A 27,654-nucleotide genomic window follows, 5' to 3' on the forward strand; every position below is an offset into this window, starting at 1 on the left:
ATGAGTCCCCTCTAGAGTGCTAGAAGGCACCAGCCACCCAACAGTTCACATAGAAGAAGATTATTGCCTGACTATGCAGGTGCCATTTTCCTTCTGTCACTGTGCCTTGACAGATGGAAAGTCTGAAAATTATTCTTATTCCCAGGAATTTGCAAAGGTAATACAAACCTAAATGAAATCAAAGAAGAACAAAGTCACCTTAGCACATCAGCAAGTGCTGGAAAACCTTCTTTGGTGTTGCAAGTCAAATAAGAGCTAGTCCATTTGTAATGCTAAATTTAAATCAAAGAAACCCTCACAAATGAGATTACGTTCTCTATAAATTACATACCTAGTATCTTCCACTTGGACCCAGATAAATGCCTATAATGAACTGAAGACATTGCCTTAAAGAGAAACATGTTTGTGGTACAAGATTGCAAGGTTGTGCACAGAAGGTGGAGATCAACCTCCATTCTGAGACAAGCTTTGTTTGCATAGATGCTAATGCCTTCATGAGGTTCAGAACAGCAGACACATCTGAGGTGGCCCAGCCAGGTCACTCTAAGGTCTCCCAAGGCTAAGCTGCACAAAAGCCACTGGCAAAGATTATGTGTATTTGCTGTAGGAACCTAGCAGTGCTGCTGTGGTCACCCCAGCTTTTAGGTCAGCAAACAGCATTCCATGGATTTTGGTCCACTCATTCCAGCTTGACCAAGCATTCCATTCCTTACTATTACCATTACCTTACTATTACCCCACTTTTATCTGTTGATGGAGACAATACACACCAGACTGTGTGAAAAGTTTGCCTGTCTTCCTTTCACTGCCAGTCCTGCTTTTCACAGCTACACCTGAGAAAAAGAAACTGCAAGATCCTTTTAGTTCATTGAGATTGTGCCATCTGAACCTGACAGTAGGTTTAGAAACTGCGAATTCAATCCCCTTGTGTCCCACAATAAACTTGTATCATTTATAGCCTTCCAGATATAGAGTTGAACAAATGACCCAGAACAGTTGACACTGGAACACATACCTAGGTGGGTTTGAATGTCTCCAGAGGGAGATTCCATGACCTGCCTGGGCAGCTGTTCCAGTCCTCTGCCGCCTTCAATGTGAGGAAGTGCTACCTCATGCTGAGGTGGAACTTTTTGCAGTTTTGTTTAAGGCCTTTACTCCTTGTCCTGTTGCTTGGGCATTAGGACTTCCTAACATCCAGTCTGATAATCTCCTGGCATGACTTTGGGTCATTCCCAGTTGTGCTGTCCCTGGATCTCAGAGAGAACAGTCCAGCACCTCCCTCTCCACATTCCCTCCTGAGGAAGCTGCAGAAAGCAATGCATCCCAGACTCCATTTCTCTGAAGGAGACAAGCCCACTCAGCTGCTCTTTGTAGGACATGCCTTCCAGCTCTTCACCAGAAAGTTCACCCTCCATTCCCCTCCTCTGGACATGTTTGAGGACCTTCATATCCTTCTTCAATATGCTCACAGTGCTCCATGTGAGGCTGCAGCAATGCTGACTACTATGGGATAATCCCCTCTCTGGACCTGCTGGTCATTCTATGTGTGTTGTCTCTCCAGCATGCAATTTGCCCTCTCAGCTGCCTGGGCACACTGCTCACTCCTCTTGAGCCTGTGGCCAATCTGCACCCCCAGGTCCCTCTCTGCTCTTCAGCCACTCCTCTCCCAGTTTAGACTTGTACTCAGTATTACTCCCTCCCAGCTGCAGAAAATAGCACTTGGACTACTTCCATTTCATGCCTGAGATAGCCTAATGCTCCAATTCATCAAAATTCTCCTTTGAGGCCTCTTGTTCCTCAAGAAAGTCAATGGCACCTCCCAGTTTGATTTTGTCAATAGGCTTGCTAATGGGATATTCAATTCCTGCATCTGAATCATGGATAAAATGCTGAATAGTACTGGCCTCAGTGTTAAGCTGCAAGGACACCACCAGTGACCACTCACCAGCAAGACACAGCCCTATTCACTACAACAATGCAAGCCCTGCTGTCCAGCCGGCTCTTCACACTGCACACCATCAACTTGCCTCTCCCACAGCTGGACAACTGTCCAGAAGGATGTTGTGAGGGACAGTATCAAAAGCTGCACTAAAAGCCAGGAAAACTGCGTGCACCACCTTCCCTTTATCAACTTGGAGTGTGACCTCTTCCTAAAAAGAAATCAAACTGGTTAGAGAGGACTTTTTCTCTGTAAACCCATGCTGAAGATTGCATTACTCTTCAAATGCTTTTCAGTTGTATTCAGTAGAACCTTCTCCATAATTTTTCTAGAAACTGAGGTTAGACTCCATCGGTTTTTGTGTAGGTCTTTGTGTCTTCCCTTACACCTTTCTGGTGGATTAGAATAACATTGACTTACTTCCCAGTCAGCAGGGTTGCTGTGTGGCTTCCTACAGTAGAGCTACCCGAGGCAATCACTTCCAAAAGAAGAACCACCAGAGAAACTTTCAAGCCCCAGACACTCTTCTTCTTATTCCCAAACCACTCACTCTTCATCAAATGACCCAGCACACATTGGTAATGTGAAGTACTGCCTTACTTTGACGTGGAAAGCTCGTTTAGTGAAGTCAAAAGTCACATTGATTACTCTAAAATCACCCACCACAGACTTTCTATACACAAACCAAACTTTTCATTTGCTGTGGTGACCTCAGAGGAGACCCATGTTGAGTAAGGAAAAGTGGTCTCCCCCTCCTGCAAACCGTGCCTTTCTTAGAGTTGGACCGTACCACAGCAGTGGCACAATTTCCTGTAGAGGGAAGGTGGGAGCAGAACCCACAAATATAAAAGGACTCACCCAATTTTTTCTCCAGATGTCTCCCCATCTGGAAAATGTATTTTTGTCCAAACAAAATGAAATTTCTATTTTGATACGAGAAAGTACAGGATTAATCATTAGATCCCATGTTGCACCATGTGTTCAGCTGCCTTCTTAGAGTAAAAGTTATTGCACAGAAGGAACTCAGCAGCAGATCTTGCTCCTTTAATGTCCCCACCCTCTTTCTGACTTGCTCTCTTTCTCTATCTGCATATTTTGCAACAGAGCAGCCCCCTCCACAGCACATTCTCTCTGCAACGCTGGTCTGGAATTTTGTAATTTGCATGAGCAGGAAGTTCTCAGACTGTTGCAGTAAAGCCACGAAAAATCTCTTGTCAATGGCTTGGATTTCCCTTCTTGTGAGGAAGAAGGTGGCTTTGCTCTCTCGGTGAAGGTTTTTCTATCTGTGACTGCTTCAACAGTCTCTACTCCGCCAGAAACACCGAGATATTTGACAGAGCATTTTTGGAGGTAACTTCAAGGTTTGAGCAGGGAGCACAAGATATTTTGCAAGAAAGATCAGTGTTGTAAAACTAATACCTAGTTCCTGGCAGTGAGGTTTCACATAATCAGAGGAATTTTGGCTATTTTAGAGGTATAAGTCAGATGTTGGTGAAAGTGAAAAATGGGAAGGAAGGCTTCTGCACTACATTTTGTCCTGCTCTTTGCAGTTTTTTCTGTGTTTATCTCCCGATCTACCCAAGGAGATTCTCTGCAAAGCTGGTCTGGAATTTTGCAATTTGCATGAGCAGGAAGTTCTCAGACTGTTGCAGTAAAGCCACGAAAAATCTCTTGTCAATGGCTTGGATTTCCCTTCTTGTGAGGAAGAAGGTGGCTTTGCTCTCTCGGTGAAGGTTTTTCTATCTGTGACTGCTTCACCAGTCTCCACTCTGCCAGAAACACCGAGATATTTGACAGAGCATTTTTGGAGGTAACTTCAAGGTTTGAGCAGGGAGCACAAGATATTTTGCAAGAAAGATCAGTGTTGTAAAACTAATACCTAGTTCCTGGCAGTGAGGTTTCACATAATCAGAGGAATTTTGGCTATTTTAGAGGTATAAGTCAGATGTTGGTGAAAGTGAAAAATGGGAAGGAAGGCTTCTGCACTACATTTTGTCCTGCTCTTTGCAGATTTTTCTGTGTTTATCTCCCCATCTACCCAAGGAGATTTTCAACAAGGGAGGAGGAGTGCAGTAGAGCTTAAGCATTTACAAAGAGCTAGAAAAAGGGAAGCTCTGAATCAACTAGATGCATGTGTTCCAACTTGTACTGAACATTGAAGAACATCTCTGTTAAAGCAGCCAACATCAGAAAAGCTGACATCAAGAAAGCATCCAGTGTGCAGCATCTTCCTGTGAACATGTTGTAAGATAGAAGATATTAAAATTCTGGTTGAAGGGAGACTGGAGATAGCCATGGCACACTGACAGCTCTGGAGAGCCAAATGTGGAAGCATCAGGACAGATTTGCATCCCCTTCTCACAAATTCTATAATTTTGGTCCCACAAAGTTCCACACTCAAAAGCTGAGAGTAAAATATTGTACAAAGCAGAGAAACTTCTTGAAATAATATCTTGAATGTAATCTTTGACCACAGGCTCTGTAAAGACACATAGCCTCCCACATTTTGGCCATGCCCCTCTCCCAGAGAAAAGGCCAGCTTGTTTAAATGAGGAACTAGGGAGAGCAGAAGTAAAAAGCAATGTTCAAATGCATCTAGTTGAAGGAAAACCCACATCAGTAAGGATATGGCTTCAGTGTCAGATCAGTCAGGCTTTTAAAATACTTTTGTAAAGGCTCATGCATGAAAGGTTTTTAAAGCAATGGATATGAAAGGGAAGGAAAGGGGAGATCCCCTTTTCATCATCACTTTTGGTGACAGGATGCCAACATGCCAACAGAGATTTCAGTTGTGAGGTCCAAAAAGAAAGTGTGCAGAGGGCTGAGCTGTTCATCTGCTCACAAGTGACAGGAAGAATGATCTGCTCTATGAATAAATAAAAAGCAGTAAACACAGAAAGAAAAACTCTGAATTCCAGTTTCTTTGTGAGTTGACTCACAAAGAAACTGGAAAGACCACAGAAAAGCACAGACTGACAGAAGAAAGTACTAAGAATTATTTGGGAGACATTAGGGGAGAAAGAAGAAAACATTCCATCTCTGAGAGGATGAGTGGTAGATGGGATGGAGTTAATTTTCCTCCTAATAGTTGGTACAGTGCTGTGTTTGAAATTTAGAGTGAGAGTAATCTCAGACTTTGTCTTGTGATAAAAGGAAAATGCCAAGACATTACTCTCACTTGTGGGAATGATACAGCTTTCACATCACAACATTAAATACTTGAAACTTGTATTTAGAAACCCATATACACATCTTAAATATTGCTACATCACAACAACATTTAAAAAATGAAATTATTCGGACAAATTTCAAGTTGCTTGCTGAAGAAATTTTGCATTTAACTCAGATTCTAGGAAAGCTGCTGTGAAAGTCTTCAATTACTTACTTTCTTTGTTGTGCAGGCTCAGCTTCAGAAAAAATCCAGCCAAGTTTGACTGTTATAAAGCTGTCATCACTGAAATGTTCCTACATTCAGTTATTCAAACATCAAGAGGCAGGCTGTAAGTATTTATCAATTTTTCTTCATGTGCTGCAAAGTTTTGCACTGTCTGTATTAAGACAGTTTGCATCCATGGGAGCTCACAAGCAAGCTCCTCCTGAGCCGTGCATGTTTCAGACTATCAGCAGAGGTGACGGGCAGACTTTCCTCAGAAATGCACTGGTCATGAATCCAGTCTGTCCACTGGGCAGGCAGGTAGACTCTCAGTCTACGTGTTCCACGGTGCTGGGGAGCCCTGCACAGCCCCACGGTGTGGTGCCTGTCACTGGGCAGTATCGGCACTGGGCAGAGCCCATGCTGTGGCACTAGGGCTGCATCTGGAGGCAAGATCTGGGCAGAGCTGGAGGAGACAGGCTGCACCTGCATATGCAGATCTAGGCAGCATGTAGATCTGCAGAGGGCACAGTTCCACATGGAAAACATCTCTTAAGAGGTCAGGGCAGTGGTACTTGCCAGAGGAGGTCAGCTCTGTGGAGCAGTGATACATTGAGTGTCTGCAGAATAGACAGTTCTGCTGCCTGCAGAGAAGCTGTTTGACTGTTTGGAACCAAGGGGGACTATTCTCTGTTTCACATGAGCTTCTCATGCCTTAACACCACTTCATGACAAGAGGAGAAACTACATGTAGGGAAATAAATCTACTTCATGCCTGTATGCAGCTCTGCTCTCATTCCAGAGACATGCAACAGCTCAGAGGTCACAAAGAAGCAAGTGTTCTGAGCATGGGAGTGGGCTGCAGAGATCTCTGACCTAGCTTTGTCCAGGTAATGATCAGAGCAAGGCTGTGGTAGACGAAGAAAAATATCTGACTACTTTAAATGGTCCAGACAAAACTCAACATCAGACCCCTAATAACAGTTTCTTAAGGCCTGCATCCGGTACATCACCCCAGGGACCTCAGAACTCCCAGAACATCCCAGGTGGGACCAGCATTAGAGTCCAAAAACTCTGCTGTGCTTGTGCCAGCAGGTTGAGAGAGGTGATCCCTCCCCTCTGACTCAGCACTGGTGAGGCCACAGCTGCCGTGCTGTGTCCAGATCTGGGTTTCCCAGTATGGATACAGGGAAGAGAGTCCACTGAAGGACTGCAGAGATGATGGTGGGACTGGGGCATCTCCTATGAGGAAAGACTGGGAGATCTGGGACTGCTCAGCCTGGAGGAGAGAGGGCTTGGGGTAGGTCTTATCAATGTACACCTGCAGGAGGATATGAAGAATTCAGTGCTAGACCATTCTCAGTGTTGCACAGCGACCATGAGAAGTGACAGACATTAATTGAACTACCAGGAAATTCTTCTTAAGGATAAAGAGAGTCTTTGTCACTGCAAGACAGACTGAACACTGGGGCGGGTTTCACAAAGGGGCTAGTGAGGTGTTCTCCATTCTTGGAGGTATTCAAAAGTTGTCTGTACACAGTCCTGAGCAACCAACTGTGGCTGACTCTGTTTTGGGCAGAGGGATTGCACTAGGTGATGTTTATGGGTCCCTGCCAACCTCAGCAATGCTGTGACCTTCATTCTGCTGATGTGCTCTGAGACAAAGCTTTACAGGACTTCAGACAGCACTGACACATCCTGTCCATGGCAGTGTCCTGGAGATGATTTACATTTATAATTAGCAAAGGGACATGGTTGGTTTTCCACTCTTCTTTCACCCTCTGACCCCTGCACAGCACTTCTGCACCGCACTGAAAGACAAAGAAAATGCTGCTTCATTGAAACAGCCAAATGCCATTTGTGGCTGCTGGACAGATTGTGAGGACTCAGGGGTGAACCAGCGGAGGGGGAGCGATCAGCCAAGTGGATCCACTGTGAGATACTCCTCTGGGAAATGGGAAGGTCCTGACCACTGGCAAGACATGGCATTACAGGGCATTCTTGCCATGGTGTGTGGGAGGAAAAAATAACAAAATTTCAGATGAAGACTGTGTCTACCTTCTTGCCCTGTGCTCCACTATCTCATAAGGCAGAACACAGCTGCCATCTCATGCCTCCTTCCCCTGCCCTTATACGACATCCTGACACAGCTTTCTGATTACTAATGTGTCCAAGAGATATCAGCTGATGATCAAATAACCTGGCCCAAGAGAGGCAAAAATCTGCATGTCCAGCAGAGCAGAGGAGAGCTCCATTCTTCAGAGGGTTCATGCACTTGGCTGGGACAGGCCCAGTTCTCAGTATTCAGAAAAAATGGATGGGAAACAATGACTAAAATGCGGCTGCATTACACATTGTCCCACTATTGCTAATGTCTGTGTAGAAGAACACAAAAAGGGGTTAATCTAATTAGCTAGTTTTACTCCTGGGACTAGCAGAAGTCAGCCAAAATAGAAATGCCCATTGCAAACCTTCTCCTAGGTTTACCAGCCTCCAGGGGCTGGTGGAAGAGAGGCAATATAATCCCAAGACAGCAGTGTTTGGTACAGTGTGTACCATCACATCCTGCCACGGGCATGGCACGTGGTACTTGGTCAAGCCATGCTGCTGAAAGGATGACACTGGAAAAGCATGTCAGGTATCCCCCTCAAGGACAGTTGCCCCAGGCTCCCTCTTCCCTCTGCTAATGCAACCCCATTTTAGTTTTCATTGCTGAAAGCCAGACAGACTATGAAATAACCAGCACTTGGAGTCCACTGTTTCTCTTGTCTCCAAGGAAACTTTGCTTTATGTTCAACATCAAAACCAGCAGAATTTTCAGTGAGGGAAGTTTCTGAAGGTGGCAGCAAGGAAGCACCCAAAGTGGGAGAAGGAGAAATCTCTGTAGAAGGAGAGGTGTTGGAAAGAGTTATGCACAGTCAGGCAGATATGGAAGGGCAAGGCAAGGGGTCACTGAAAAATCTGTGCCAGTCTTTCTGAGGTGGACTTCTGGTGCTGGGTCGCCAAGGGAGAGGAGTTAAATAGCTCATCCTCACATGGTGGGAAGGGAGGCTCAGTGCTTATGAGGAAGGGGCATGTCACTCTGCTCAGTGGTCTGAAAATTGCTGTTAGCAGCTCTCAAGTTCCATTGGCTTTTGGGCAGACCATGGGCACTCCAGGGTGGGAAGGGAGGCTCAGTGCTTATGAGGAAGGGGCATGTCACTCTGCTCAGTGGTCTGAAAGTTGCTGTTAGCAGCTCTCAAGTTCCCTTTTGGGCAGACCATGGGCACTCCAGGGTGGGAAGCTACAGTCCCCCTACTGCCAGCTGAGTAAAAACAGGTTCTTTGTGGGGATTGTCTTCACAAGGATGGCAAAGGAGGAGTAGATGTCTCCACTCCCATCTGACATCCCCCCATTAGTAGCTCAGTGCCTGTGATCACGAGCATTAAATCCAGCCATTGTGCTACTGCCTGGGCTTTTTTTTTCAGTCCTGAGGACCAGGATTGCTATCCTCACAGGGTTCATAGACTCCCCTTGGCTGGAGGCATCCTCACCTCTCATACTATTAGATCCTTTGCAGCCTGGCCCATTGCTTGCCCTTGGGAAAGGACATACAAGCTGAAAGCAGTGCAACCAAAGAGCCTATGTTGAAAATTTACATTCACAAGCTCAGCTGAGCCATCTTTGCATTGCTATAGCAGTCCCTGGAAGGGCTTTCTGCTCAGTAGGGTGTTTCTCTTTCTTGATACCTGTCAGCCAGCTACCTCCCAGACAACTCCTACCACAACCATGGACCTGGGAGGAGAGCAGATCTGTTCAGGGTCCAGCCACTGACCCATCTTTGTGAGAGAGCACCAGCTAAAGGGAGAGGAATCTGCAATAGGCAGGAATTTCAGCCCAGCTGAGCTCTACAATGACAGTGATCACCAGCGGAGCAGTGGGTTTGGGGCCTAAGTACAATACTGGAAGGACAAGTGCCACTCTCCACAATTCACTCTACTCATGCCAAGGTCTTGTGATAAGGTTGTCTGGCTCAAGCTTCCCACCAGGCATTTAACCTCAACCCAAGACACAGAGTCCTGTTTTTAGAGCACCCCCCCACTAGGCAGCTCCCTGTCCTAAAGCAAATGAGAGCTATCCCTGCCACTCTCATGCACATGCCCAAGGAAATCTCCTGCCCTGCTTCAGCCCCTGGTACTGGCACCACTCTTATTCATGCATTCAGATTCACTGATAAAACCACTCACCTGGAACCAGTGCAGGTTGCCAAGCACAGAGGGAAGCAAGTAGTTTTCGTCTTGGGGGATTATTCTGCGTTGTTTCGTTCTTTAATTCTTTCAAAGGCAGGAAGCAGGATTTTCTCCCTAGAAAAGTACAGCGTTAGCAGAGACCTCTGAGCAATACCTCCTGAGAGAGGAAAGGAAGACTGTATATGCTCAGGATACATGGCAGAAAGGGGTGGGGGAGTGGCATGTAGGAGGAGACAGAAAAAATCTTTGATGATTGCACCAGATCAGAGCACAGAAAGCACCTGTCATCAGGAGGTTGCATAGAGCCCTTAGTGGGTTTCACAGTACCAGTGGGTTTGCACTTTCTTCTGCCTCCTCACACAAGCCTAAAGGAGAGCTAGCAGTAACAGAGAGCAGGGCAACTGTTAAATGAGAATCAAATCTCATCTCTGTTCCACTCCTGCCCCTTACAAGGGTTCCTTCCACAAGGGAGGCTGCATGCACAGGTTAATCCAGCAGCAACAGCTGAGTATTGGACAGGCAGGTCCTTCATTGGTCCAGTCTGTGTGCACAGGACCTCTGAGGTCCAGACACTCCTGTGGCTTGTCCAGATCAGCCTTAGGGGATAGACGTGTCTGTGCCTCAGCCAAACTGCTGCAGCTTCTCTCCAATGTATTAGGCACATCTTATGGAGGAATCAGTTCACTGAGCATGCAAAGAAAATACAGGAGCTGTACAGTGTCAGGGAAACAGACTCTGCTTCCAAGGAAGCAGGCAAAACTTCCACTGCTCACTGGTTTCTTAAATATTGATTCCTGATGCAGTTTCTTAGGTAAAAGTCCCACATTTAAAAATTTTGATCAATGCACTATGTCAAAACTACAAGTCAGGTTACAGGTGTGAACACCACACAGCCCATTTTGGCCTCTGAATGTGGCAGAGGGAAAATTATGTCCAAAAATCAAGCCACAGCATTAAAGTTACAATAACATCTCTGTTTCTAGCCCTACCAGATACATGACTCACAATGGACGTAGTTGTTTAATGAAAGTAGCTTTCTCCTTAATTCAGGTGGCCTCAGTGTAGGGGTTCTGCTGTGTGCTCTGGCTTTGGCATACCAAGGCTGATATGTTGTGTCTGCAGACGGAGCTTGTCACAGAGTTTGAACTCATCTAGTCAGGCATAGGTCAAAGGCAAAGCATCATGTTTATTTATAGATGATGCTGGAAATTAAATCCCCCCAAATCCTGTGTCCTCATCAGCTCTGTAGGAAGAGAACTGGACCTCTTCAGCCCAGGTTACAGAGAGCAAACTCCCAACACCAAATGGCTATTTCAGATTTTGATCATATAATTGTTTAGGTTTGAAAAGAACTTTAAAATTATTGAGTGTGACCATAAATCAGGGTGGTGATTAGATGGGACTTCGCTCAATGAAACATTTGGAGTCATGACTGTGTCTGTCATTCTCCCTTGTTTAAACTTGCTCCAGACACAAGCCATCGCTGCATTAAGAGACAAGGACACACTCTCTGAACCCAATAAATTTCTTGGTCTTCACACGATTCCATGGCTCACATGGTACTAATGACCCTAATCTTATTGAAGGTTCAACATTATCTCAGGTCACACAAGTGGATACTGGGGACTGTAAATTCAAGTACTGTCCCTGCAAGGTTTCAGTCATCTTTCCAGAAAAACACATATTGGAATGGGCTACCCAAAAAATTATTTTTATTCCAAAATTAATGTTTCTGGTTTTGGGGAATAGGTGTGCTCTGCCTGTACCACACAACAAAACCCTGAAGAAATGTGACTGAGAGGCAGTCCAGCCACAGACTTACGGGAGACTGATTGTGATGGCCCAGCCTGGTACATGGTTCATCTTTGCTTCTTCTGATGGTTCACACTGGCCATTGCTGGGGCAGTCCCAGAGAAAGGACATCTCCTATTCCTCATGCCCCTGCCTCTCACACAGCTTGGCCAGAAGCTGCTCTTGCAGAAGGGCCCCTGACAGCACTGCTGGCACTGCTGGGGGCTGGTGACCTGCAGCAGAGCACTCCTATATGGGACTAGTGCATTTCTGGAGCTACCCAGAGAGCGGCAGAGCAGCCGTGCGCTTGGCCACCCCTCAAATGCTGTTCTATTGCTTGTTTCCACCTCAGGCATGGAGTGTTTAGCTAACAGCGAATGGTTGTCCTTTCCACCTCCTATGCCTGAAGTCCAGCTTGGCTCCTAGAATCTCTCCTAATTCCTACCCTGGTTTTTAATCCCCTGGTTAGCACCCATAGGCATTTTTAAGCCATAAACTTGCAGTGACAAGTGCCTTAAACATTCTCCTTTGGCAGCTTTTTCCATATTTTGACTTGTACCTGTGGCAATTTCCAGGCAACTTTGAGTTATTAAATAGGACACAGAGCAGCAGCCTGAAGCTATGGAGGAGGTGAAGAGCTCTGCTCCCTCAGGATGGAGCTGCCTGATGCCCAGGCAGTCTTTCCAGGGTAGAGCAATCCTTGGGTACAAACCCCATGGTCAGCTAACTCTGCCAAATTTCTCCTTGTTCTAGGAGTGCCAGGCACACTTGGTCATCCACATCAGAGGCCACAGATGCTCTAAGTTTTCAACAATGGGTAAAAAGGAAACTCATGATGTCACCTTGTGAGAGGCAATGAGAAAAGACATGACAACTGCACCTCTTGTCATAGAGCCATCTTCAGAGGGAGTTCTGATGCTATCCTTGCACAGCTGTTTGAAGATAAAGGAAGGGCTTGATGGGAAACAGCTTTCCAAAATCAGCCCCCTGGAAATTTCCTCCACTAAGCACCTTTCAAAATTATTTCTGCTAATTCCACAAGTAGACAAAAAAATGTTACATTGGGACAGGGCAGTTTTGCACCCTTTCCATCCTTATATATGCCCTCGGTCTGTATTGATGCCTTTTTCTCTGGTCCTAGAAATATAAGCCAGACACAGGATGATAAAAAGGGGTACCTTTACACAAGGATCCTTAGGTGCACAGTCAGGTGAAAAACGCTGAAGATGTTTGCCCCACGTAACCCATGTTCCATTTGTATAGATTCTGCAAATTAACATATCTGACAAGACCCCCCAATTACAAGTACACTCCATGAAGTAATGAACCCTAGCTCTAGCACCTTCTAAATCCTCCTCCCTCAGATAAGGACCAGGCCCTGTTTATAAAAATATGTCTTGAAGAGCTGGTTTCAACCTTGGTTTCTAAGGAGAGCCAAGACAGCATAAGGGTCCTGGAATTTGTTTTGTCTTTCTGCCTAGGAAAATGTTGAAACTAAGTTACAATAATAGACTACAAAGCTACAAATATATGTGTAAAGAATACAGAAAATATATAAAAGAAAAATAGGTATAAATCCAGACAGCATCAGTATCTCTGCCCAAATTGGAAAGACCCAGATCCTAAACAAGTGAAGTTCTGGGCAAATGACTCTTTAGACAAATTTTGACAAAGGGCTTGTGTTTCTAAAGGAGAAGTTTGCAGGTCCAGCAGAACAACTCCTTCTTTATCACCTCTACTTTTTAAAAAAGACTGATTTCTATTGGATCTTTAAAAAGTAAAACACTTATAAATGGGCTAAGAGTTGACTCATAATGTAATAAGGTAAATCTACCATGTGAGTCTCTGTTAGAATGCAGTTAGAGTGTCCACTTTGGACACAGAGCCTGCAGAAGATGTTGAGGGTGTGGGGCTGGGATACAGAATGCAAGTAGATGGTTGCATCCACTGTCCAATGGATTTCCTGGCTTCCAGCAAGCACTTTGCATATCAGTCTTTTGAAAGTACTTGATTTTTCTGAACTGCTAGGAAAAAAAAACCCTTCAGGACTATGATGGCAGGTAACTGTCACAGCCCTGTGAACTGAACATGCGGTGACTGGGAGGATGGATACGGACTGTCCATACCTAGACCTGTCCTAGGACATAGATACTTTCTGCTGGAGTGTAAAAAGCCACTGGGATATTCCCTGCTGCTAATTGTCATGGGGAAAGATGTGATTTCTTTTTGTGTTAAGCAATCCTTCAGCCCTTCCCTCCTTGGATTTTGCATTTCTATAGTCTTGTTCTCCTTGTTACAGTAACCTTAATTTGGGGGTTGGTATTAATTCTTTCTCCTGCATTGCTCGCTGGCCCTGGGAACGGAGTCCAATTATGCAGCTGTGACCTTCATTACAAGTTAGCAGACTTTCTGCAAATGAACTTCCTTCATGCTTCACAGAGCTACTCAAATAATGGAATTTCCTTCCTATGGGAAATGCCAATCTCTCAACATCTATTTTTGCCCTATTTTTTAACAAAAAGTGAAAATTTCAACTCTTACTACACATGAATCATATGAAAATTCATAAATGTAAAGAAATATTTTGGTTTGGATCAGATTGATATAAATCTACTCCTACCTGAGCTGTAGTTTTTCTTCATGTGAGTGCCTCTCATAATTTTTTTACCTCATTTTTTTATATACTTCAAGGTGTCATGGTGCTCTGCAGTGTCCCCATGTAGCCAAGCTGCTATGGTGCATTTTCCTGGAGGGAGGAACAAGGGCCAAGGAGAACAGGGCTGAGAGCTAAAAGAGAAAGAGCATGTGATGTTGTTCTCACTGACAGCACCTGCCAAGATATTTGGTTAGAATTTCTGATGGGACAACAAAACAAAGATTGTGAAGCCAAAAAATTGTATATCCAGTGACAAAAATTATTACCTCCAAATTTTGTCCAGGTAGTTTCAACTGATGAGTGAGACAAAGTTTTGTGAATTTCTGAAGTTTCTGTCATTTTAAAGTGCCCTCATTTTCTTCTTGGCTCTGCTGAGAATATGTGTGACTGAGGCATTTTAGCTATTTTGAACCAACTCATGCTCCCTGCTTCTTCCAGGTACACTGGGAAACTGGTAACTTGTGCTGCACACTCCTAGGAGTTCTGCATTGGGAGTTTGTGTCACTTGTTATGTACTTTTTTAAAAAAATTTTTTAAATTTTTTTTAGCAATCCCTGTAAATCACTATACAGGCACAGCCAGTGCAAACTGGAGATTCTTACAGTGGTTACTCTGATGCCTGACTTTTCAAAAACACCCTTTTCTTCAAACAGTTTGAGAAACTGCACTGCCATGCCACTGTAAAATAAACCCCCTGTTCCCATCCTGAGAGGTTCCCTGGTGGAAACTCACCTGATTCCCATAGCATGACAAGAGGGGTGAGGAGTCATTTTGATTTTCTTCCCTGCCTTAATCCACCTCTGCCCCATGTTTGTCTGCTGCACTATAAACTAGCAGTTGTTCTCCCTGAGCTACTTGAGAATTCATTCAGGTTTGATGTCACAAACAAGTTATTTCTTAAAACCTTTTTATTATCACTTGCTTTATTGTATTTGTACATTTATTCTACCGTATTTTGTGTTTTACCCATGACTTGGGAATGCAATTTCTTCCACTGCTTATGCTGCACAGAGACAATTCCAATGCCAATGTGGTACTGTGTTTTCCTTTCTTCCTTTCCATGATCAGGCCCCATGTCTCCTTCCTTCCCACCTCTGCTCTTGCAGCCTGTGGTTGGCTGTGCACTCTAGTACACAATAGGCCTCCCTGGTTCTCCGACTCCCAGGTTTGGCAGCTCTCTCCACTGCACTGTTGCAGTTTCTGTGCAGAATGGAGTTTCAGTGAAGATGCCAACAGTCATCAGCTGCCTGGCTGAATATCAGCACAAGATTTATGTTCTTTGTCACAGTGGCTGGAAAATCACTGTCTGTTTCAGCAACATACCAGAGGTGCCTTCTCTATGTGTTTTTGGCATTTTAACTATTACGTAACTCTTTATACCTATATGAGATTCTTTATTACTCTATTAAGTTTTCTTGCACTCACTTATAAGTTTGGACAGCTGAATTCTACATGTGCCCAATTGCTCAGGCTGTTCTAAAGAGAGACATGCAATGCAACCTCACAAACGAATTCATAGTGGGTAGAAACATTTCTCAGGGCCCATCTTTGTACACCCTTTGAAGCACTATGAAATACATTCTGCCAGAATGACAGGTGGCACTACTCCCATGGATTGCCTTACAGATATATTATTTCTTCTTGAAACTCAGGCAAAATCTTCCAATAAGAGAATTTCCTGCTATGGAGAAGAATAGACTTCAATACAGCACAAGTTCGATGTGCCTTGCCATAGAGGCAGAAGAAAGCAGTGTACATACAAAGACTGTCCCTTTCTCTAGACCATTATTTCTGAAAACTGCTATCTGCCCAGGAAGAGGCATTTCAGACCAGCATGTTATCTGAATACCCACAACAGAGTGACATGAATGCCATCTGACTTTATCCCTTCATCTCCTGCCTTGTCTGGTCTCACTCCATTCCTTCTGAGTCATGCTTTCAAATAGTAAGGATCAAACCCTAGGTGTTTTTTCCCCCATGGTCTCCACAATATCGTTCAGTTTGAAAAAGCCCTCTGAGATCATTAAGTTCAGCCATTCCCCCAGCATTGCCAAGCCCACTACTAGCCCATGCTCCCAAGTGCCACATCCACATGGCCTTTAAATCCTTGCAGGGATGGAGACTCTACCACTGTCGTGGGTAGCTATGCTAGGGCTGGACAGCCTTTTCAGTGAAGAAATTTTTCCAGTCTAAACCTCACCTGATGCAGCTTGAGGCCATTTGCTACTGTCCTGTTCCTTGTTCCCTGGGAAGAGAGCCCAACCACTTTCCTGTGAGGGTGATGCAGAGAGTGGTAACATCACCCTGAGCCTCCTTTTCTCCAGGCTGAGCCCCCCCAGCTCCCTCAGCTGCTCCTTATCAGCCTTGTGCTCCAGACCCTTCCCCAGCTCTGTTCCCTTCTCTGGACATGCTCCAGCCCTTAAGTGACTTTCTTGTCATGAGAGGCCAAAAACTGACCCCAGGACTCGAGGTGGGGCCTCACCAGTGCCTAACACAGAGGGACAGTCACTGCCCTGGTCCTGCAGGCCACAGTGTGGCTGGTACAGGCCAGGTGCCATTGGCCTTCTTGGCCGCCCGGGCACACCTGGGCTCATGTTCAGCCGCTATTGACAGCACCCCCAGGCCCTTCACCACTGGCAGCTTTCCAGCCACTCTACCCCAAACCTGGATTGTCCCATGGGGTTCTTGTGACCCAAGGGCAAGGCCTGGCCCTTTGCCTTGTTGGCCTTGGCCCATTGATCCAGCCTGTCAAATTGCCTCTGCAGAGCATTCCTGCCCTCCAGCAAATCAACATCCCACCCACCCAGCTTGGTGTCATCTGTGAAGTGGCTGAGGGTGTCCTTGATCCCCTCATTCAGATCATCAATGAAAATCTTAAACAGGATTGAGCCTAAAACTAAGCCCTGGGGAACACCACTGGTCCCAGCTGGATGTGACTCCATTCACCACCACTCTCTTGGTTCAGACGTCCAGACAGCTTTTATCCGTAAAGAGCACACCTGTCCAAACCATGAGCAGACAGTTTCTCCAGAATACAGTGGGAAACAGCGTCAAAAGTTTTATTAAGGTTGAGGTGTACAACATGCACAGCTTTTCCCCCATCCACTAAACAGGTCACCTTGTCATAGAAAGAGGTCAAGCAGGACCTGCCTTTCATAAACCCACACTGGCTGAGCCTGATCCCCTGGTTGTCCTACACAGGCCAGGTGACAGCTTAAGATGATCTGCTTCATCACCTTCTCTGGCACTCACTGGCCTGTAGTTCACTGGATCCTCCTTCCAATCCTTCTTATACGTGCGCATCACATTTGCTGACTTCCTGTGACCTAGGACCTCTCTGGCTGACCAGGAATTGCTGGTAAAACATGTGGCTTGGTGAGCTCTTTCGCCACCTCCTGCTGTACCCTTGGACTTGTGCTGGTCTAAGCAGCATAGCAGATTACAGGCCATTCACTCTTAGATTATAGGGTCTTGATTCTGCTCCCCATCTCTGTCTTCTAGTTCAGGCTACCCTGAGGACAACTGTTCTATGTATTAAAGACTGAGGCAGAGAAGGCATTAAGTACTTCAGCCTCTTCCTCATCCTTTGTGGCAATGCTTCTCACCACATCCAATAAGGGATGGAGATTCTCCTTGGCCTTCCTGTTGCTGATGGATCTATAGAAACACTTTTTGTTATCTTTTACAGCATATGACAGATTAATTTCTGGCTGGGCTTTGGCCCTTCTAACTTTCTCCCTGCCTAACCTCCCAACATCCTCATAGTCCTCCTGAGTTCCCTGCCCCTTTTTGCAGAGGTGATAAATGCTCTTTTCCTCCCTGAGTTCCAGCCAAATTTCTCTGTTCATCTAGGCCAGTCTCTTCCTCACCAGCTTGTCTTTCAGCACATGGGGACAGCCTGTTCTTGTGCCTTGACGATTTCCTTCTTGAAGAATGTTCAGCCTTCCTGGACCCCTTCGCCTCTCAGGGCTGCTTCCCAAGGGATTCTCAATCAGTCTCCTAAACAGACCCAAGTCTGCCCTCCAGAAGCCCAGGGTGGCAGTTCTGCTGTCCTCTTTCCTTACTTCTCCAGTATCAAAAGCTGTCACTTCATCATCGCTGTGTCCAGATGGCCTCAGCGGTCACGACCCCTACCAGTCCATCTCTGCTCACAAACAGCAAGTCCAGCAGGACAGCTTCCCTGGCTGTCTCACTTTCCAGCTGTGTCAGGCAGTTCTCTTCCAATCACTCCAGGAACCTCATAGACTCTTTTCTCTCCACTGTGTTGTATTTCCAGCAGACATCTGGTAAGTTGAAGTCCCACACAAGAACAAGGACCAGTGATTGTGGGGATTTTCCCATCTGCTTATAGAATGTTTTGTCTGCCTCTTCTTCCTGGTTGGTCAGTCTATGACAGTCATTGACATTCCCCCTTAACCATAAACCTAAGCATTCAACCTTATCATTGAGATGCTTTTATCAGCCCAAAATGAACAGCAGAATGTACACCAAAATGCACACATGATATAGGGCTATGACACTTTTATAAGTTTAGCATATTAGCATAGTTGACAAGAATCCCTAATTAAAAGTGCAGTTAATGAAGTAATTTCTCCCTTGGTTTAGCCTCCTACTGAAGCCTCCCCTCTTGGTTCTAGGCCTACATTGTTTATGGCTACATACATAGGAAAGCAGAAGAATGGCCTTGGTTCACTGAAGAAGTATGATTAGAATAGGATTCCAGGAATGTGTCTGTTTTAACAGAGTACTGGAAAAGTACTGAAGTAAACTAAGAAACTATATAACTATACAATACAACAATAGTGTACAAAGCTATGGGTATATGAAATATATATAAAAATATATACATATATTTTTTATATATATATATATATAAATATATATATATAAAATGTATTGTGGCATCAATTGCCATCAGTAAGCTTGAGGCAGTCAAATCACTGCCTCACACACAGGTTTACCACAACAGTTCCCCCTTTCTTGCCTGTCACTTCTGAGAAGTCTACAGCCACCCATTGTAGCACGCCAGTCATGTGAGTTATCCCACCATGCCTCTGTGATGGCAACTATGCCATAGTTTTTCAGCTGCACCATAGCTTCCAGCTCCTCCTGTTTGCTGTCTATGCAGTGGGTACCAGTGTAGGTGCACATCAGTTGGCCTATTGATCCCACCATTTTTTGGAGGGAGAAGCCCTAATTCCTACGTGACCATTCTCAGATGATTTCATGGTTTCTAACCCATCAATAACCCTTGCTTCTTTGCTGCCACCTCAATCTCCATCCCTTCCCCAAGCAGGGAGATTACAGTCTGAAGGACCTCACTAGCACACCATCTCTCTAACATCAGCACGGTGCCCCCAGACTTATCTCTACTGAGCTTGGGTTATTCACCTTTGTACTTTTTCTCTATTTTTTTTCTTTTCATTGCTCTGTTCCCTCCTCAGCAGCACTTTCCTGGTGCTCTTCCCTAACTCCCTGCCACCACAGGTAGGTGATGATGAGGCAACAAAGAATGGTTAGAGAGAAGGGAATCCCAGCCAAGAGTAAGAGTTGGGTTCTTAAGAAGCAAAGGTTATTGTGTTGGAAGCAATCACTCTGGAACAGTTTCTGGCTTCAGTGATGTTAGATGATCCCTGGTAACCCAAGAATCTTCAGTACAGAGTGATGTTATGCCATAGGACAACTGTGGCAGTAGGAAGGCCAAAACTGGAAAAGCAGCTGTGTTGAGAGGAGCTATGTTTAGGTTACACTATATTGTTTGAAGGCATTTTTTATGTAGACAAGCAATTAAAAAAGCAAACAAACAATCACTGGCAGTAGCAGCAACACTGCTGCTTCTGAACAGTAGTGGACACAATTATTATTTGTTCTGAGCATGGTTTGTTTCTGTGGCTAAGACTCTGCAGTAGAGCACCTTCATATACACCTGTTCCATGCCAATAGACTGAAATGTCTGAACTAGCAGTTAATTATTTCAGGGGAATAACTTGCATGATTTTGCAACAACAGCATGTGACGTTCCTTTGGGCATCCTCTATTAATAAGGTGTACAAACCAGAGGATGTCACAAAGCCTTTCTGTTGCTTCAAGTAGCTTGGTCTGGTACTGCTATGGGGTGTCTGCCTTCTCTGAGCTGGGAAAACAGGATGGAAAGGCTTCACTTTTGCTGCTCTGATGATATATTTGTCCAGATTTAACTTGGCCCATTTTCTTTGCCATTCTCCATATCATATTACCATTGGCATTGTGCTCTTCTCCAACAGTACCCAATGCTGTGTATTTGTATATGTATTACAAGGACAAAAGGGACCAAGTGTAATCATGTAATCTGACCTCGTTTTTCAGGACAGGAATAGCCCTGTGTTAATTAATTTTCTTTTAAGTAGAATATACTATTTTAAAGAAATTTTAGAACCTGCATTACTGTCTTCTGGTGGTCATGAATTCACCACAGTTTCAGGCAAATTATATAAGCCTGGGTCTACCTGACCCTGGAAATGATGCATAATCACTACGAAGAGGCAGTCAGCTGCTGCTGTAGAGGAGCTGAACTGAAGCTCCTAATGCTAATGGTAATGCTGACATTGACACACCAAGAGGCTGCAGCTTAATCACCACGGACAGGCAAACAAACACTCATGCAGCACCTGCAGGCAGTCTTAGACACAATGCAAATGAGGTATATGGTATAAAAGTCTTAATCAAGGTGGATGATCCTGCAGCTGTCACTGGGACAGCAGCACCTCCAAGTTTTTTCCAGATGCTCCCTCAAATCACCACCTCCCTCAGCATGGATTCACATCGTTCCTCTTCCTCTCCTTCCAAGTGAGATCTTAAACTACAGACTGAAGCGTTATGTTGACTTCTGGGGTTTGATTTTGCAATTTGGTTTCTATTCAATAACAGGGAGTCCACCCTGTTATTGAATGGCTTTCTGGAAGGAGAAGAATTAAAATCCACAAGACTTCAGAAAATGCAGACAGCTCTAGAGGAAATCTACCCCACTTGCTTTCCTTCATTGAATTGCAGAATCCCCTAACACCATCTGCTTTCAACCATTCCTCATGGACTTTGTATTTCATTCTCTCAAGAGAATGAAATGACAATGAGTTTTGTCTAGAAAAACCACATTCTAACTTCCTCTTCTTCAGAGACTTTATTTCACTCCATTAATGACACTGTTCTGTCATGTTTCTTAGCCTCCTAATTTTGACAAAACATGTGTTCACCTTGGGGTAGAGCCTTGCCTTAAGACCCCAAGTGGAGAATTCAAAGGTTCCCAGATCCAGCAGGAATCTCCAAATCTTTCCCATTGTGGAAGGCTGTATCTCCTGCAAGCTGTATCAGAAAGATACAGGACCTCCTCTTTCAGACTGCAGGTGTCTCTACGTGCATCTCCTTGCCAAACTGCCTTTGTCATCAAATAGTATCTTATACCAAAGGCATATGTAGCTATCTGCCTGTCTTTGCATCTTGTCCTGTCAACAAGATTTCTGATAAATCACTTTTATATAATAATATATTAACATATCAATGCAGTCTGAAGTCAATAAACCAGCTTTCCAATTAACAGTTGAACAGGTTCAGCTTCATAAGCTTTGCCCTTTCTGCTACGTCTTTGAAGTATTACAGGGGGAAGCATGGCCATCTCTTCAAGCAGTTCTCCAGGACTGGTGTCTCAGGGATTGGTTTGCCCCCTTTGGTGCTACAGGAGGATTTGTTGAGCACACTTCACCCACTGAGATTGCACAGATCTGGTGCCTGGATCTGCCTGGCCCATGCATGCAGTATGCATAGACAGTACTGGGCTGTGATTCGGAAGGTCTCCATAGATGGGAAGGGTGCTCCAAGCTGGCTGTCCTGTGCCAGCACACAGCACAGTCATGTATAGGTAGCCACAGTATATGGGAACACTCCTGCCTCCAAGCAAGCATCCTTTCCAAATTCCCACACAGGGAGATTTCTTCCCATCCCTTCTCATGGGTTATAAAGCATATGGGTCATGAGGTGGCCCCAGATGCCTGTAGGTGTTAGGCTGAGCTCAGGCAGGCATGTGGGTCTCAAGTCCTTGCTCAGAAAAGCTTGGAGTGGTGCTGTGCTGGCTGCAAGCTGTCAACAGAGGCAACACAAGCTATCTCACAGCTCATTACAGAAACTGAGCCAAAGGGAAGGCACGTTCCCAGCTTATCAGGCCACCTCCTCTGTGAGCTCCCTGATCTACTTTTCCAGTGATTGTTCCTGACCTAGGAGAAGCCCCTGAGAAATCTCACCGTTCATAGCCTGCAGCTAAATGGGCATCTGCAAGCATCGATGGTGGGGAGACGGCAGGATGGCACGCAAAGTCTGATTAACCAGATGGAAAATTCCACTCTTCTTCATTACAGCACACCATGCTGAAGAACTTGGGAAGCAAACCAGCAGTGCCTTTATCTGCTTACTAGGCTGCTGCTCTGCTTTGGTCCCATGAATTGTGTACATTTGCCAGGATACCTACACTATCTGCTCAGCCCTCTTTTAGCACTGTGATAAGAAGTGCCTCTGGGACAGTATCTTGCACACTTTGCTCTGCTTTGAAATATTTTTTTAGCACTGCTGACAGACAATGCAGTGCAACATGAAGGGTGAGGCTCCAGCATGGGGACCGACAGAACAGACCTCTCCTTCAGCTCTGGCCATGCTGAGCACAAGAAACCTGTTCCCTGATGCTTGCACTCCTTGCACCTCTGCTAAGTGATCAGCTCTGGACATCTCATCCCCGGTTAACTCAAACCCTGTTACCTCTCGTAAAATTGGTCAAACTTACAGACTCTTCTTACTTAAAGACATGAATGATAAAGTGACTAATGAACGCCAGCCTTTCAAGAATGAAGGAATCCTGGCTGATGGTCTGAAAACCTTTGTGTGCTCTCCCTTTGATTTATTTGCCCCTCTTTCCGGTGCTTTTCCACACACAAACACACTCTTACCTCTCTAATCTGCAGCTGTGCTCACGGCAGGTTGGTTTAGTTCCCTGTGAAGAGGCGAGAAGAGCGTGCGAGTGCCTGGGCAGAAAAGCCTTGTGCTACAATGTCACTCAGGTCACCAGTGTACAGCCAGTGCTAACCAGTGGGAATGAACCCCACGGGAATTACACAGCTGGAAATCCTGGCATCTGTGCTACACACTGTGAATGTACTATTGCTGGTTCCCTTGCAACGCTATGCGATGAAATGATACAAAAGCAGCAAATAAAGTATTCATTATTAACATATAACATTATTTAGATTGTTCCCTCTAACACTCCCGTACCATGGAGCACCTCACTTGCTAATGGCCACAGGGCACCCACTGCCTCTGATCACAGCAGGGCAGAGGAAATGCAGAGCAAGTGCCTCCACAAACGATCCCGATCCCGGCGGGGGTCGGGGGAGGCCAGTCGTCCACCTTGTAGCTGAAACATGCTTAGGCACTGCCAAGAAAGGGAACGAGCCTCAGGAAAGACGTGTTCTCTGAGGGATCTTATTTAGGTACGCAGTAACAAGGTTATTCAGTAAGGTGTCAATTCCATTATGTGCTTCCCTTGGATGAGGTTTTATATGCGTATATGTTTCATCCACGTGTTTAAAACATTGTCTCAAAAACCACTTGATGGGGAGGTCTGTTAACACTTTCCAAATCAAATAATTTAAAATGTGATGTCAGAAAAGAGAATGAAATTTAAAGAAGTTGTCCTTGCTCAGTCTAACCAAGCAGGCATTGAGCACAAAAAAATTGCATACTGAGTTCTGGTTAAAATATATATTTTGCATAGCTGTCAGAGAATATGTAAAATAGTGATAGAAAGCAGTGACGCAGCCAATATATTGATTTAGGCAGTTCAGCTCCTTTACAGCCTAAGAGCAAAGCTACTTCTTGAAGGTCAGAAGTGTATGAACATCTGTTCACAAAACCTGGATTCATGTAAAATCTGTAAGGACAAATTATATTAGTGATACCTCTTTCCCTCTTCCTGTGATGGTGGGAAATGCACTAAATCTCTGAAAACCAGAAACAAAAAAGAGAATTTTTGATCCTTTCAAGTCCCCTAACATCTTTAATGATTCCCCGGATCAGGAACCCTGTCCACATTTGGGATCTCCTGTATGATTAACAAAGTCTTAATGCAAAATTTAGCAGAGTATTACCTTTACAGGGTGCTCACCATATCTTCAAATTGTAGACCTGGAGTAAAGCTTGTGGAGGGCTCGGGGGGAGGGGGTTGTTCAGACTCTTTCAGGAACCAAGCTCTGCCTGCTCAGGTCGAATGACAGGCTCTGCCCACTTCCAACTGCAGGGTAACGCCGGGCACCGAGCTTTTGAAGATGGAAAGAAAGCCTTTGGAGAGGAGGGGTTAGCCACAAGCAGCACATCCACAGCTCGTTCCTTATTCCTTCTTTGTGCCCGTGACTTCCTCTGGCCCCGGCGAGCGCGGCCCCGTTGCAGCCCGGCGCGGGGCCGCAGCGCAGGCCGGGCGGACGGGGGTCGGGCCGGCTGCGGACCGCGGGCCCTGCGGAGAGCGGCACGGCTGCAGCCGGCACGCGTAGGGCTCGGGGAAATGCCGGGCCGTAGCGTCTGGCTTCTGCCGGGCTGCAGCGGCAGGGCGCAAACACGAGTCAGGAGGCCTTGATACGGAAAATGTGTGCTAATGTCTTTTTAAACAATTCCATGGGTTGAAGTATTTGAAATGGGTCTTAATTATCCCCTAACTTCAAGAAGCAGGTTTGTTATGGAGTCCAGACAGCCCAGCTCCTGAAACAGACAAGTGAGGGACTCAGCACAAGCCTGAACTTATGAACTTTGGGGTAAAATGACACTTTGAAGGGGGAATATGTGATAGGCAGTTCGGGAAGGCTCTACCTTCCTAGTGCTTCAGACAATGGGGAAAGGAAGAGGGCAACATGCGGCCGGGAGTTTGGGATAAAAAAGAGAGGCTAAGGCCTCCAAAATTTTGAGAGAGACCCCACGAGGATATGTCCCAGTGGACTCTCTCCTTTTTTTATTTGAATAAAGTTGCAGGACTCCTCTGTCTCCTTTGTGGACACTGGCTTCTCATAGTGAGATTTTACACACAATTGCTTCTCTGCCAGTTTGGAGGAATCAGTTTCCACAGACCTGACTGTGGGTGAAAGCCAATGAAGCAATCTGCCACGCTACTCTGCACTTTTCATAGCCTGCCTTCACTATTACGGCCATATCATTTGCAGCCTTCCTACCTCCATCAGGATCACACTATTAGCAAGGAAGGAATGGCTCAATCATTCAGCAGTTTTGTGTTTCTAATTATTTTAGGCCAGTGAGGTACAAGGCAGTCAATAATGACACTTTGCAGAGAAGAACGATACCTGAGGAAGGTCCACCACTGCCCTGCATCTTAGATGCCTAATTTTCCACTTGAAACATTTCCTTTCTGGCTCTAGAAATAAACAAGTATCAAGAGCATGGGCCAGCTGTCATAAACACACTTGTGGCTCTGATCTGCTGGAAGCTGATGGATCTCATCAGTAGAATGGCAACAATAATCAGAATAATCTTTGTAGAAAATGCTCACTTATTCTGCTTTGAAACATGAAAAGTTTGACTGCTGGATACTGATACTAGATTTGTACAATATTGCTGTGAAAGTCTGTGTAAGGTTGTTTGGCAAAGCTGAGGAAGGAGGCTGATAGTACATTTTGAGTGTGTTTACATAAAACTTTAAAAGTCCTGAAAGCTTTTTTTTTTTTTTTTTTTTTTTTTTTTTTTTTTTAATTAAAAATGAGCAGCAAAAGTGTTCCCTTTGGGTCTTGTTTACATCAAAATTCATGTTTTCGTATTTCAGGAACCTTTTTGTTGTACAGAGACAGTTGCCTCCTCTGCATAAATCTCACATCTGAAAATTTCTGTTGTCCCCCCTAGCACTTTCTCATTTCTAGTTTACACATGAGCACATAGCTTGGAAAAAGGGTAACTCACCTTCCTTTAATCTGAGATGACACCCAGCAAACATAATGCAGAAGGAAACAGACCATCGTTCACATCCAGCATGGGAAGTGACACCCCGTCCATGTGAGGCAATGGGAGCAAGGAGTGTGACTGCTATGGGCACGGATATGCAAAGCATGTAACAATGTGAGTATTTGTGGTATTTACTGAACTGCAGAGATCAAGGTATTTTTGCTGGAGAATCAGTCATTATGGTTACAAAAACTCCCCCACTCTTAGTCCCAGACAGGAGTGCAAAAAGCTGTGCTGTCTAACCCTGCAGCTCCTCCCCTAGGGAAGCCTATTCCATATTTTAGAGCCTTTTGGAAGCTTCAGTGGAGCTAAGGGGCTTTTTGGTGCTGAGGGGATTCCATGCAATGACCCCTCTGCTTACATTGGCAGACCCCTCTTGTCTGCCAATGTAAGGGCAAGTTGCAGAGGACTGGCCAGTTCAGCTCCCTGTAAGGTGCTGTTTTCTGGCAGAGGTGGCAAATGCAGCATTGCTGGTTTCTTGTTTCCAGTATAGGAGCACAGGATATAAACTGGCCGGGAATATTTGGTGCCATCTACTCTGAGTGGTGCAAGGTGCCTGCATTATTCCAGGTGGTATGTTGCTGCTATGCCTCTGCTTGGCCCCAGAATAAAGTTTTAGAGGCAGGGAGCAGGAGCTAGTCCCAATTTGTCAGTGAAGCTGATGTTGTTGCTTGTCTGTGTCACTGCAGGATTTTCATTACTGACCATATTCCTTTCCTGTACACCTCTGACATGCTGATATTCCCCCATTGCATCTCCAGCATGACATCTCTTGCACAGTGCCTACTGTGTAATCTTCCTGAAGATAAGATGTGCTGGTGTAAGTGGTGGCAAGAGCAGTGTCAAGGTAGATTTCTGAAAAGTTATCTGGGCTCTCTGCACTTGCCTTCTCCAGCAGCCATAAAGAAAATTGATTTGAGAAATTAGAGCGGGCATGCTGCCATCGTGGTACCTTGGGATCTTCCCCCACACCCTGACCTCAGCATTTCCAGCACCCTGACCCTTCGTGCTTCCCGGTGTGAGAGCATATGCATAGCCTGTCCACTTTGGCTGAGCAGAAAGCTGCTGTGTCCATGCCTAATGCCCCCAGAGGCTAAGCCTGCCATGGTGTTAACCAAGGAAGCGTGTTTGAATACTGGAAAAGTACAAACACATGGGAAGCCTGTGCTGAATTGCAGCTGATCAGGGAGGGTCCTGAGAGGGGTCAGGGTCACTCCAGTTCACGGCTAACATCGGTCTAGTGCCCTTGTTGGCAAAGGTGTAGTGAGTGCCCTGCCCAGCATGGCCAGAGGAAGAAATACTGTTCTTGAGACGGAGCCATAGCTGAACATGCAGATCCCCATTCTTAGTCAGATGGCTTCATCTGTGTACCTCATACTCTGCTTGCTTCAGATGTTTCTCTAACATCTCAAGTCTGAAAAGATGCCATTTAGAATAAAAGATGGAATTCAATACTCAGTGATTTCCCAAGAAAATATTCTAACTGCCTAATCACAAACTTGTAGCAAAAGTCACACTGGATAACCCAAACTAGAAACAGCCTTTGGGACAGACAGTGGTCATGAGGCACATGACAACCAACCCCCGAAACTTTTATTTCCTCCTTAATATGCATCACAATTTTAAATGTCCAGAGTCTGTAATTCCAATTTTC

The 27,654-nt window shown here is 45.2% G+C and overlaps 1 protein-coding gene across 7 annotated transcripts in view; it reads right to left on the reverse strand.

Annotated features, from left to right (window-relative positions):
• The window catches only part of LOC121345790 (excitatory amino acid transporter 4-like), a 39,437-nt gene extending 15,004 nt beyond the window's left edge, over positions 1–24,433 (reverse strand). For 2 of the 7 annotated variants that reach the window (XM_041423058.1, XM_041423065.1), the window contains exons 1-2: positions 24,152–24,432; positions 9,539–9,655 (exon numbers count right to left, since the gene is read on the reverse strand). The gene's annotated coding sequence lies outside the window, so the exon portion shown is untranslated. The other 5 variants (XM_041423041.1, XM_041423032.1, XM_041423024.1 and 2 more) reach the window with 5 other exon arrangements.
• Between the last annotated feature and the right edge of the window lie 3,221 nt (positions 24,434–27,654).

This window comes from Onychostruthus taczanowskii, unplaced genomic scaffold (genome assembly GCF_017590055.1).
Source record: "Onychostruthus taczanowskii isolate IOZ18803 unplaced genomic scaffold, ASM1759005v1 scaffold110, whole genome shotgun sequence".
Classification (NCBI taxonomy): Eukaryota; Metazoa; Chordata; class Aves; order Passeriformes; family Passeridae; genus Onychostruthus; species Onychostruthus taczanowskii.